Genomic DNA, 13,063 nt, shown 5'->3' on the forward strand with positions numbered 1-13,063 from the left:
GTTACCTTTCTGTTTCTCCGGGCAAAGGGCCAGAGGCCTCTCGGGGGTGCCCTGAGCCAACGTCGACAGGGTGCCCACGCACACTGCCTGTGAGCTCTCCTGAGGCCCCGGCCTCTGGGCAGGGGCAAACAGCAGAACATCCTGGCAGCAAGTGATCTGGCTGGGGGCTCCTCTCCGCTCTGGAGGCCTGGATACACGGGTTGCGGGTTCTGTTGGGTTCTGTTGCCGGCAGCTGACATCATTTCCTGGGGTTCGTGCTGAGGTCCCTTCCCCAAAACTTCCCAAGGGAATCTCTGGGTTTCTGACTGCTCGACCACCCCCCTTAGGCCATGTGCAGGCACAGTGACAGCCACACAGCCCAGCCCACAGCCCTGGGGAGGCCTGGGTGCAGCCAGGGCCTGAGCTCCGAGGACCCCGCTGCTCTCAGACCAGGCTCCTTCTTCTCATAAGTGGTGTGGCCCTGGACAAGCGTATGCCCCTCAGGGTTTCCCCAGTCTCTCCATCTGCAGAGTGGGGGTCATTCTCCCATCTGCTTCCTAGGTCTGTCGGCCTACGAGCAGCTCCATGCCTTTCCACCTGGGGCCGATATCACGTGGAGCTTGTGTGCTGAGACTTCAGAAAGAAAGACTCCATCCAGGGCTGACACAGCACAGAATGGGGCAGAACGAGGCCTGGATGCGCCGTGGTACCCAGGAAAAGGCACTCCCCCTCCTGAGTGTTTTGAGACCCCGCATCCAAGTTGGAGGACCGAAAGGAAGACTCGAAGGTCTCCCTCTCTTATAGAAAAGAGTAGCCAACTTTCTGGTCCTCTGTTTCCATTGAGATTCTGTTCAAGTGTCCCAGCTCGGCTTCTGCGGGTGGCTGAGCTTCTAATGGCTCCCTGCGTTCTTGTCTTTTCCTCTCCAAACCTTCCGTCCTTTTCCCCCTTCTGGGGTGGATGGGCGCTGTCATTGCTTCTACCTTCGAGACAGATTGATGAAAACTCTGGACCATCGACTCCTTTCCTCTCTTTGGTTCCGTGTCTCTCTCTGTCTGTGTCCCTCTCTTTTCCCTTCTCGATTCAGTCTGTGTCTTCCTCTTTCTCTCTCGTGTGTGGATGGATGGATGCTAGGAATGCACATGTATATGATTAGATGAGGGTTATGTTTTAGGGATAGGTTAGAGGGAGAGAAAGGCTTTAGGTCGGAGTTGGTCATGGGGGAAGGGTCAAGGGTGGTGGTGGTGTTTCTTGGAATCTGAGTGCTGTGCATTCTTCGTCTCTTTCCATATGAACCCCTTCTCAGATACACCACTTGCAAGGAGTCTCTCATGTTCCGTTTCCTATCTTTTGCATTTCTGAATGCTTAGCTTCTCTGTTGTGAAGAGGTTCCATTGGATGGAAACCCATTGGCGTACTTCGTTTTCCTCTTTCCCTTACTTGAAGAGACCCATTTCTACCTCCGCCCAGCAAATGGCAAGGAGACTCTGATGTTACGGAGCCTTTGACCTACGCTTCTTTCTAGCTATCTCATGACATCAGTCTTTAGGGTGAGGTTTTTCCCCGATATTGAGGTGGTGTGAGATCAAAACCAATAGCGTTCTTCAGATGTAGCTGTCTGGTTTTCCCATGGACATTTATTGAAGAGGCTTTCTTGTTCCCATTTGGATATTCTCCCCTTTTGTGTCAGAGATGAGTTGACCATGGATGCCGTGGTTTGTTTCTGGACCCTCAACTTTATTCCATCGATCTGGATCTGTGTGTGTTGTTGTATTCCCAATAGCATACTGTCCTGCTGCTGCCGCTGCGCCTAAGTCACTTCAGTCGTGTCTGACTCTGCGCGACCCCATGGCCTGCAGCCTACCAGGCTCCTCCGTCCAGGGCGTTTTCCAGGCAAGAGTACTGGAGTGGGTCGCCATCGCCTTCTCCGATACTCTCCTGAGGATCCTAGTTTGGTCGTCTAATTTCCTTTCACACAACCTTGGATGTCCGTATCGGGGCTTTTTCGTCGGATTGTATTGACAATTTAGGCTCTTTTCTGTTTCCGTACCCCTTTTGCAATTCTTTGTTCGGTGCGAAAATGCATTGGCCTTTTGGGAGGAATAGCATCGAAGCTGTGGATTGCCTTGTGGGGCTGTGACATCATTTTCCCAATAGGAATTCTTTCAAGCCCTGAGCACAGCTTCTCTTTCCAGTGGTTGGTGTGGGCTTGATCTTCCTTCTTCCATCTCTCGCCGTTTTGTGAGAACAGGTCCTTCCTTCCCTTCTGGGTTAGATGGACTCGTGGGTATCACTTCAGTGAATGGCATTGTCAGTGGGGGTGATAATTCCCTTCTCATTGGAAGACTTTGCTGTGAGTATTAGAAATGCAAGTGATTTCTCTTCCCCTTCCTCCCTGTCCATCTCTCAGAGCCACCGGGAAACAGAGGCCTCATCCAGGGTCACACAGGCCTGAGGGAGTGCAACTAGACTGTTGTTTCTTCAGGCCCTCAGTGCTGGACATCATCCGGGATACTCTGTGTGTGTCTTCCTCAGTCTGCTGTCCCTTCAGACCTTTCCCTAGTTTTCACAGGCTTGTCGTGTTGGTGTTCTTTGTCTGTTTGGAGACACATCCTTGAGAAGCTTTGTGTTTCCACTCATTCGTCTCGCGATGTATGACCTGTCTTTTGCTTTTGTAATGAGGTCTTTCCCACAGTAGATATCTTTGATTTTGCAAAGTCCACTGTATTCTCTGGGTTGTTTTGTGGGCTGCCTTTTTGTTTTGTGTGTGAAGACTCAAAGCACGTGTCCGGTTTCTGCTCATTGTTCTTCTAGATTTGTGACAAGTTTTCATGGAAACTTTGTCTAGGGATAACTGGAAGTGAACTCGGTGTAAGGTGTCAAGTCTCCATCTCCATTCATGTCATGCCCTGCAGTTTCCAATTCCCTGTTCCTGAGTGGTTTTGGAGACCTTGTGGGAAGTTTGGTTGCATCGGAGTTTGCGTTTCCACCTTGAGTAGATTCCCACTGTTCTGCCCTCAGGGACACTGTCAAGGGGGAGTGAGGAGCAGCCTGCACTTCCAGCAGTGACCACACGGTGGGGCGAGTGCTGCTCTCCCCTCTGGGAGCCCCAGGCCACAGGCATCCCAGTGAGGAGCCAGCTCTGTGCTCAGCTGAAAGGAGTTAGTCTCTCAGGAGCCTCTGAGCCCTTGCCTTTGGATCACCCAGGGTGGGCATTTGCTGTGACAGAAAAAAATTGCCCTGAATTCCATGGACGGAAGAGCCTGGCTGTGTAGAGTTCGTGAGTTGCCGTGAATCAGACACAACTGAGGACACAAAAATTCAATAGACTAAAGCACTTTTTGGGGGTGGGGGGAGTGAAAGTGGGTGATGTGGGGTTTTTTCTCTTATATAATAGCCGAGGGAAATCTAGTTTAAACCTAAATTCACATAGATGGGAAAGGTATAGCTCTCCGTCACCCTATTAAAAAAAAAAAACGTCTTAACTTTTCTGAAAGCTTATTTAGTAGCTTCCTTGAGCAGTTCATTGTGAAGGATTTTTTTTTTTTTCTGTGACATTGGCCTCATTAAAAAGTACGGTTTGCCTTTACTGGATAATTTTGTTCATTGGTTTGTTAGGGAATCTTGGTAATATTTGAGTTTCCTGGGGAGTATGGTCACATGACCTGGCCCTGGCCAATCGGTGCGTTCCACCTCCCTGGCCACTGTGATTGGCTCCGGACTGGGGCAGTGCCCAATCGGGGCCCGGGGCCGGGCCTCACGTTGGAAGCCAGGGGAAGACGAGCTCTCGTCCTGCTGGGGTAGGGGAAGGGGTGGGGCCGGGGGAGGTCAGGCTCCAGCAGTGGGAGGGGCTTGAGGTCCGCCTGCGGCAGTTGGTGACCTTCCTGCTCCCCTCAGGGCAGAGCCGCCGGCCTGAGAATGAGGGCGCTGCTGAGCCCAGGGGCTGGGATGGCCCGCTGCTGCTGTGGTCCCAGAGCTCCACCCGAGACCTGAGGGAGGCCGTCTGCCCGTGAGTCCTCTCCCGCTTGTCTGTCAGCTTGTTTGAACCATGCTGGGTTTTCTGCCCAGCTGGCTAAGGGGAGTCCCTGGAAATGCAAGGGTGTGGGTTTTGGCAGACTTCAGGGAAGACATGCCAGATGAGCCTGGGAGACTCCAGCTTAATCTGGATTCAGGAGATATCTCTTCGGGCCAGCTAGTAATTGTAGGATAAGCCTAATGAGTCTTCACAGGATGAAGAGAGTAACGTGCCAAGGTAGCAATCGATGTCCTCATTCGAGAGGATGAAGCTGGTGCTCAGAGAAGGGGGGAACTTGGCCAGAGCAAGGAGGTGTGCACCCAGACAGAACCCCCAGATCCGGCCATTTGAGCTCAGGGAGGCCACTGGTGTGGCTTGTCCCTGTAGCAGGCGCCGAGGCACGCAGCCCACCCTGATTCCTGCGGGGGCCTGACTTGGGAAGTGCCATCTGGTAGCTTTGAGACTCACCAAACCAAATTGCACTGGAGAGAGGAAGGACACCTTCCTTCATCCACCCCCCACCCCCGCCGGATTCCCACATACCCTGACCCCTTTCTCTTGATTTCGGAGCCATTTCCAGAGTCCCGCTCATATGACCTCATTCGAAGTGCACTGTGGACGAGCTGCCATCTGCAGCTGCTACCACAGCAGCCAAGGGCTTTAGCTCCCGAGTACCTCCCTTCCTTTGGAACTTGGGGGCCCTCTACTCCCCACTTGCACACCACAGACCTTTGCTGAGGATTGTGGGGACCCTCACTCAGTTTGCAGCACGTTGTAGCCATCCCTGTCCTCTCAATACCTCCCTTGCCACTCAGCTTGTGAGCCCCTTTGGAGCAGCGTGGCCCACCTGGCTGCAACGGAAGAGACACAGCTGACAGTGAAACAACAGCTTAGATCTGACAGCCGGAAAGCTCTGTCAAAAGGGACCTCCCTCTTCACACCGTAGAGGCTGTAGGAGCCGCCAGGCTTTCGGAACCAGTGCTGGGGCCAAAATGACCCCACAGCCGTTTTCCTTCCTGGGGAGGGTTCTGGCTCGAGTGGGAATGGCTCAAGTCTCCTAAGGTTCTGAAAGCCCACTGTGTGCAGATTCACGGTACACAGAGAGGAGAAGGTGGAGTCCTGCCCTGGAGGTGGTCACAGCTCACGGATGAGCCAGGCAGGCAGGCAGGCAGGCAGGCAGGGCATGAGAACACCTGAGCTGCCTTCATGAGTGAATGGTGTGGGAGCAGAGGAAGAGAAGCCGGTCTGCTCCCTCATGTGGTGCCCAGGGCAGGTTGTCCCCAGAGGAAACCCTTACGACGGTGAGGACTCTCACTGCTGTTTCCCAAGGGGTTCCGTCGGTGCGTGTCTTCCCCGGAGCGGTCAGGCCGTCTCTAAAGTACACTGGCCATGGGCATTGCCTCTCCTTGGAACTTCCCACGTGTTTCTCTTTTTTATGGAACAGTGATTTTTCTAGAGGGGTTCTGGGCCACAAGGTTGTTGGGCCATTTTCTAGCCTTCTGTCGTGAAGAACGCTTTCCTGGGCGTTGGGGTGGTTTGTTGTTCCAGCTCCCTTTCTTGGCTTCTTTTGGGAGCTGGTGCAACAAGAGGAGCTCAGCCTCTGCCTTCTGGCTGAGATGTCACCCTTCAAACAGCAATGCCTGCCTGGAGATAATGATGGCATTTGCCAAAAGGGCTTCGTTTGGCACATGATATCTTGAAAGGACGTACACCGTCCTGTCAGCTATCAAAGGCTAGTTCAAATGACATAAAAATGAGAACTCTCCAATGGAGTCTTACAGTAGGTGGAGAGTCCGAAAGAAACTCCTTCAGTCATTTCACTGAGAGTCATTGATTGGGGACACCAAGAATATAGGAAGGAATGCAGAAAGAAAAGATGAAATTGTGTTCAGGATCGGGGGGAGGGATGAACAGGGCGTGCTTGCCTTGAATCCAGGCTTTGTTGGGGGGTGGGGCATAAAGATCAAACGGGTCTGAAACCACAAAGTGGTGATGGTAACACAGTATCACCAGAGTTACACAACAGTGTTCCCAAATTGCAACAATGATGAAAAAGTTTACTAACTTAACCAACAAGTTCCCAACTTAACCAACAAAAATACAGGAAACCATACAAAAAATAAAACATCACCAGAAAGGTGGAAACAAACCAAATGCAAAGCAGTTCAGGGGAAAGGAACTCCATGTCCCCTGGGGGCAGACCGAGTTGACAGCGTCCACGGTGAGCCGACAGGGATGGAGGCGGCAGAGCCGACCGCTCCCCTGGACGTGGTGTTTCCGGCAAGGGCTCTGGGTCTCTGTCCAGAGCGGGGGCTCGTTCTTCCTGCAGGGGTGGGTGAGTCATCGTCGGCGTCTGGGTGTTGCGCGGGAGCCAGGGCAGGCTCTCCCTGCCGAGGCGGTGACTCCTCCTCTGCCTCGGGTTCTCCTGCCAAAGCCCGAGCAGGTACAGGTGCACGTGGAGGTGGAGGTTCTGGCTGAGGGGGTGGGACATCAGTGCCTGGGGCTGGGGGTCCTGCAGGCACGGAGATCCGATCTGCCCGGTGTGCTGGCCAGAACCCAGCTGGCCTGGTGTCTCTGCGAGGGCAAGTCTCGGTTCTCCATCTGCCCTCGGTGGATCCCTGGGTCCTGCACCTGGAGCCACCACCTCTGTAGGGACAGGTCTGGGAAGTGGAGCCTGGTTCCAGTTGGAGGCCAGTGCTAGAGCTGGGGGAGAAGCAAAGTTTGCCCACAGGCCAGCCTTGGCATGTGCGTATCCCGGGACAGAAAGCTTCCAAGAGATTCCCAAAGAATACCCAGGGTCGGATGTCTTTTGGGACTGAAGTGTGCAAGATGGGGGTGGGGGTGTGAGGCCAGCGCTTGCTGCAGGCCCAGCAGCATCTTTCGGGGACTCGTCCCTGTGTAGCTCAGCACCCCCTCCCCACACACTCCCGTGCACCAGCCCCAGCGTCCTCACCTCTGTGCTCTGGCGTGCTGGGCTCCAGGTCCTCCTGCTGCCTCAGAGGCTGGGGTTCTCGGGACTCTGGGTCGGAGCCGGGTGTGCTGAGCTCCGTGGCAGCCTCAGACTGGGCCGCCGGGTGTATCCTGTGTGGTGTCTCGGCAGCAGGCCTTCCCCGCCTCCGCTTCGCCCCCGGTGGGGCTGATGCCTCCGTGGGCACGCTCACCTGGAGCCTGCACTGGGCCTCAGGGGCGGGGGGGTGGTGCTCCGACCCCTCCCTCCGGGAGGTGGACGGGGTGTCCCCGTCCTCGGCCTCATCACGTGGGAAGCTCTGCAACGACAGTGACCGTCAGCCAGCCATGCTGGGACTTTTCCGAGCTGGGCCTGGCCAGTGGAGCCGCTGCTTCTGCCTGCTCGAACTTCTCTTCCCAGAAGGGTCAGAGACGTGTGTCTGCTCAGATCCCCACCCGGGAGGAAAGAGACCCACCTGAGGGTGTGAGGCCAGCCTGGGCGGCCGGCGCTGCCCGCACTCTCCCCATCCCAGCCAGCCTGCTCTCCCCTGGGGTGTGGACACAACTTGCCCGCAGGCTTCTGACCCCACATCCGCCTGGGCTTCCTTGAGGGAGACACACCCCGAGAAACCCGCATCCACACACACAGGCAAAGGACCCGGTGTTTCCGGGTGGCATGGGAGAGGTGGGCTGGCCCGGCCTGGGGATCCCCGTGTTACCTTTCTGTTTCTCCGGGCAAAGGGCCAGAGGCCTCTCGGGGGTGCCCTGAGCCAACGTCGACAGGGTGCCCACGCACACTGCCTGTGAGCTCTCCTGAGGCCCCGGCCTCTGGGCAGGGGCAAACAGCAGAACATCCTGGCAGCAAGTGATCTGGCTGGGGGCTCCTCTCCGCTCTGGAGGCCTGGATACACGGGTTGCGGGTTCTGTTGGGTTCTGTTGCTGGCAGCTGACATCATTTCCTGGGGTTCGTGCTGAGGTCCCTTCCCCAAAACTTCCCAAGGGAATCTCTGGGTTTCTGACTGCTCGACCACCCCCCTTAGGCCATGTGCAGGCACAGTGACAGCCACACAGCCCAGCCCACAGCCCTGGGGAGGCCTGGGTGCAGCCAGGGCCTGAGCTCCGAGGACCCCGCTGCTCTCAGACCAGGCTCCTTCTTCTCATAAGTGGTGTGGCCCTGGACAAGCGTATGCCCCTCAGGGTTTCCCCAGTCTCTCCATCTGCAGAGTGGGGGTCATTCTCCCATCTGCTTCCTAGGTCTGTCGGCCTACGAGCAGCTCCATGCCTTTCCACCTGGGGCCGATATCACGTGGAGCTTGTGTGCTGAGACTTCAGAAAGAAAGACTCCATCCAGGGCTGACACAGCACAGAATGGGGCAGAACAAGGCCTGGATGCGCCGTGGTACCCAGGAAAAGGCACTCCCCCTCCTGAGTGTTTTGAGACCCCGCATCCAAGTTGGAGGACCGAAAGGAAGACTCGAAGGTCTCCCTCTCTTATAGAAAAGAGTAGCCAACTTTCTGGTCCTCTGTTTCCATTGAGATTCTGTTCAAGTGTCCCAGCTCGGCTTCTGCGGGTGGCTGAGCTTCTAATGGCTCCCTGCGTTCTTGTCTTTTCCTCTCCAAACCTTCCGTCCTTTTCCCCCTTCTGGGGTGGATGGGCGCTGTCATTGCTTCTACCTTCGAGACAGATTGATGAAAAGTCTGGACCATCGACTCCTTTCCTCTCTTTGGTTCCATGTCTCTCTCTGTCTGTGTCCCTCTCTTTTCCCTTCTCGATTCAGTCTGTGTCTTCCTCTTTCTCTCTCGTGTGTGGATGGATGGATGCTAGGAATGCACATGTATATGATTAGATGAGGGTTATGTTTTAGGGATAGGTTAGAGGGAGAGAAAGGCTTTAGGTCGGAGTTGGTCATGGGGGAAGGGTCAAGGGTGGTGGTGGTGTTTCTTGGAATCTGAGTGCTGTGCATTCTTCGTCTCTTTCCATATGAACCCCTTCTCAGATACACCACTTGCAAGGAGTCTCTCATGTTCCGTTTCCTATCTTTTGCATTTCTGAATGCTTAGCTTCTCTGTTGTGAAGAGGTTCCATTGGATGGAAACCCATTGGCGTACTTCGTTTTCCTCTTTCCCTTACTTGAAGAGACCCATTTCTACCTCCGCCCAGCAAATGGCAAGGAGACTCTGATGTTACGGAGCCTTTGACCTACGCTTCTTTCTAGCTATCTCATGACATCAGTCTTTAGGGTGAGGTTTTTCCCCGATATTGAGGTGGTGTGAGATCAAAACCAATAGCGTTCTTCAGATGTAGCTGTCTGGTTTTCCCATGGACATTTATTGAAGAGGCTTTCTTGTTCCCATTTGGATATTCTCCCGTTTTGTGTCAGAGATGAGTTGACCATGGATGCCGTGGTTTGTTTCTGGACCCTCAACTTTATTCCATCGATCTGGATCTGTGTGTGTTGTTGTATTCCCAATAGCATACTGTCCTGCTGCTGCCGCTGCGCCTAAGTCACTTCAGTCGTGTCTGACTCTGCGCGACCCCATGGCCTGCAGCCTACCAGGCTCCTCCGTCCAGGGCGTTTTCCAGGCAAGAGTACTGGAGTGGGTCGCCATCGCCTTCTCCGATACTCTCCTGAGGATCCTAGTTTGGTCGTCTAATTTCCTTTCACACAACCTTGGATGTCCGTATCGGGGCTTTTTCGTCGGATTGTATTGACAATTTAGGCTCTTTTCTGTTTCCGTACCCCTTTTGCAATTCTTTGTTCGGTGCGAAAATGCATTGGCCTTTTGGGAGGAATAGCATCGAAGCTGTGGATTGCCTTGTGGGGCTGTGACATCATTTTCCCAATAGGAATTCTTTCAAGCCCTGAGCACAGCTTCTCTTTCCAGTGGTTGGTGTGGGCTTGATCTTCCTTCTTCCATCTCTCGCCGTTTTGTGAGAACAGGTCCTTCCTTCCCTTCTGGGTTAGATGGACTCGTGGGTATCACTTCAGTGAATGGCATTGTCAGTGGGGGTGATAATTCCCTTCTCATTGGAAGACTTTGCTGTGAGTATTAGAAATGCAAGTGATTTCTCTTCCCCTTCCTCCCTGTCCATCTCTCAGAGCCACCGGGAAACAGAGGCCTCATCCAGGGTCACACAGGCCTGAGGGAGTGCAACTAGACTGTTGTTTCTTCAGGCCCTCAGTGCTGGACATCATCCGGGATACTCTGTGTGTGTCTTCCTCAGTCTGCTGTCCCTTCAGACCTTTCCCTAGTTTTCACAGGCTTGTCGTGTTGGTGTTCTTTGTCTGTTTGGAGACACATCCTTGAGAAGCTTTGTGTTTCCACTCATTCGTCTCGCGATGTATGACCTGTCTTTTGCTTTTGTAATGAGGTCTTTCCCACAGTAGATATCTTTGATTTTGCAAAGTCCACTGTATTCTCTGGGTTGTTTTGTGGGCTGCCTTTTTGTTTTGTGTGTGAAGACTCAAAGCACGTGTCCGGTTTCTGCTCATTGTTCTTCTAGATTTGTGACAAGTTTTCATGGAAACTTTGTCTAGGGATAACTGGAAGTGAACTCGGTATAAGGTGTCAAGTCTCCATCTCCATTCATGTCATGCCCTGCAGTTTCCAATTCCCTGTTCCTGAGTGGTTTTGGAGACCTTGTGGGAAGTTTGGTTGCATCGGAGTTTGCGTTTCCACCTTGAGTAGATTCCCACTGTTCTGCCCTCAGGGACACTGTCAAGGGGGAGTGAGGAGCAGCCTGCACTTCCAGCAGTGACCACACGGTGGGGCGAGTGCTGCTCTCCCCTCTGGGAGCCCCAGGCCACAGGCATCCCAGTGAGGAGCCAGCTCTGTGCTCAGCTGAAAGGAGTTAGTCTCTCAGGAGCCTCTGAGCCCTTGCCTTTGGATCACCCAGGGTGGGCATTTGCTGTGACAGAAAAAAATTGCCCTGAATTCCATGGACGGAAGAGCCTGGCTGTGTAGAGTTCGTGAGTTGCCGTGAATCAGACACAACTGAGGACACAAAAATTCAATAGACTAAAGCACTTTTTGGGGGTGGGGGGAGTGAAAGTGGGTGATGTGGGGTTTTTTCTCTTATATAATAGCCGAGGGAAATCTAGTTTAAACCTAAATTCACATAGATGGGAAAGGTATAGCTCTCCGTCACCCTATTAAAAAAAAAAAAAAGTCTTAACTTTTCTGAAAGCTTATTTAGTAGCTTCCTTGAGCAGTTCATTGTGAAGGATTTTTTTTTTTTTCTGTGACATTGGCCTCATTAAAAAGTACGGTTTGCCTTTACTGGATAATTTTGTTCATTGGTTTGTTAGGGAATCTTGGTAATATTTGAGTTTCCTGGGGAGTATGGTCACATGACCTGGCCCTGGCCAATCGGTGAGTTCCACCTCCCTGGCCACTGTGATTGGCTCCGGACTGGGGCAGTGCCCAATCGGGGCCCGGGGCCGGGCCTCACGTTGGAAGCCAGGGGAAGACGAGCTCTCGTCCTGCTGGGGTAGGGGAAGGGGTGGGGCCGGGGGAGGTCAGGCTCCAGCAGTGGGAGGGGCTTGAGGTCCGCCTGCGGCAGTTGGTGACCTTCCTGCTCCCCTCAGGGCAGAGCCGCCGGCCTGAGAATGAGGGCGCTGCTGAGCCCAGGGGCTGGGATGGCCCGCTGCTGCTGTGGTCCCAGAGCTCCACCCGAGACCTGAGGGAGGCCGTCTGCCCGTGAGTCCTCTCCCGCTTGTCTGTCAGCTTGTTTGAACCATGCTGGGTTTTCTGCCCAGCTGGCTAAGGGGAGTCCCTGGAAATGCAAGGGTGTGGGTTTTGGCAGACTTCAGGGAAGACATGCCAGATGAGCCTGGGAGACTCCAGCTTAATCTGGATTCAGGAGATATCTCTTCGGGCCAGCTAGTAATTGTAGGATAAGCCTAATGAGTCTTCACAGGATGAAGAGAGTAACGTGCCAAGGTAGCAATCGATGTCCTCATTCGAGAGGATGAAGCTGGTGCTCAGAGAAGGGGGGAACTTGGCCAGAGCAAGGAGGTGTGCACCCAGACAGAACCCCCAGATCCGGCCATTTGAGCTCAGGGAGGCCACTGGTGTGGCTTGTCCCTGTAGCAGGCGCCGAGGCACGCAGCCCACCCTGATTCCTGCGGGGGCCTGACTTGGGAAGTGCCATCTGGTAGCTTTGAGACTCACCAAACCAAATTGCACTGGAGAGAGGAAGGACACCTTCCTTCATCCACCCCCCACCCCCGCCGGATTCCCACATACCCTGACCCCTTTCTCTTGATTTCGGAGCCATTTCCAGAGTCCCGCTCATATGACCTCATTCGAAGTGCACTGTGGACGAGCTGCCATCTGCAGCTGCTACCACAGCAGCCAAGGGCTTTAGCTCCCGAGTACCTCCCTTCCTTTGGAACTTGGGGGCCCTCTACTCCCCACTTGCACACCACAGACCTTTGCTGAGGATTGTGGGGACCCTCACTCAGTTTGCAGCACGTTGTAGCCATCCCTGTCCTCTCAATACCTCCCTTGCCACTCAGCTTGTGAGCCCCTTTGGAGCAGCGTGGCCCACCTGGCTGCAACGGAAGAGACACAGCTGACGGTGAAACAACAGCTTAGATCTGACAGCCGGAAAGCTCTGTCAAAAGGGACCTCCCTCTTCACACCGTAGAGGCTGTAGGAGCCGCCAGGCTTTCGGAACCAGTGCTGGGGCCAAAATGACCCCACAGCCGTTTTCCTTCCTGGGGAGGGTTCTGGCTCGAGTGGGAATGGCTCAAGTCTCCTAAGGTTCTGAAAGCCCACTGTGTGCAGATTCACGGTACACAGAGAGGAGAAGGTGGAGTCCTGCCCTGGAGGTGGTCACAGCTCACGGATGAGCCAGGCAGGCAGGCAGGCAGGCAGGCAGGGCATGAGAACACCTGAGCTGCCTTCATGAGTGAATGGTGTGGGAGCAGAGGAAGAGAAGCCGGTCTGCTCCCTCATGTGGTGCCCAGGGCAGGTTGTCCCCAGAGGAAACCCTTACGACGGTGAGGACTCTCACTGCTGTTTCCCAAGGGGTTCCGTCGGTGCGTGTCTTCCCCGGAGCGGTCAGGCCATCTCTAAAGTACACTGGCCATGGGCATTGCCTCTCCTTGGAACTTCCC

At 54.3% G+C, this 13,063-nt stretch overlaps 1 long non-coding RNA gene across 1 annotated transcript in view; it reads left to right on the forward strand.

Moving 5' to 3' along the window:
• The window catches only part of LOC145530002 (uncharacterized), a 1,493,464-nt gene that overhangs the window by 156,457 nt on the left and 1,323,944 nt on the right, over positions 1–13,063 (forward strand). Inside the window, exons 22-23 of the long non-coding RNA XR_014071397.1 lie at positions 3,875–3,986; positions 11,528–11,639. This is a non-coding gene — a long non-coding RNA (uncharacterized LOC145530002). The remainder of the gene's footprint in view (positions 1–3,874; positions 3,987–11,527; positions 11,640–13,063) is intronic.

The sequence above is a fragment of the Giraffa tippelskirchi genome, chromosome 12 (assembly GCF_054371585.1).
Source record: "Giraffa tippelskirchi isolate mGirTip1 chromosome 12, T2T-mGirTip1v1.2.pri, whole genome shotgun sequence".
In the NCBI taxonomy this organism is placed as follows: Eukaryota; Metazoa; Chordata; class Mammalia; order Artiodactyla; family Giraffidae; genus Giraffa; species Giraffa tippelskirchi.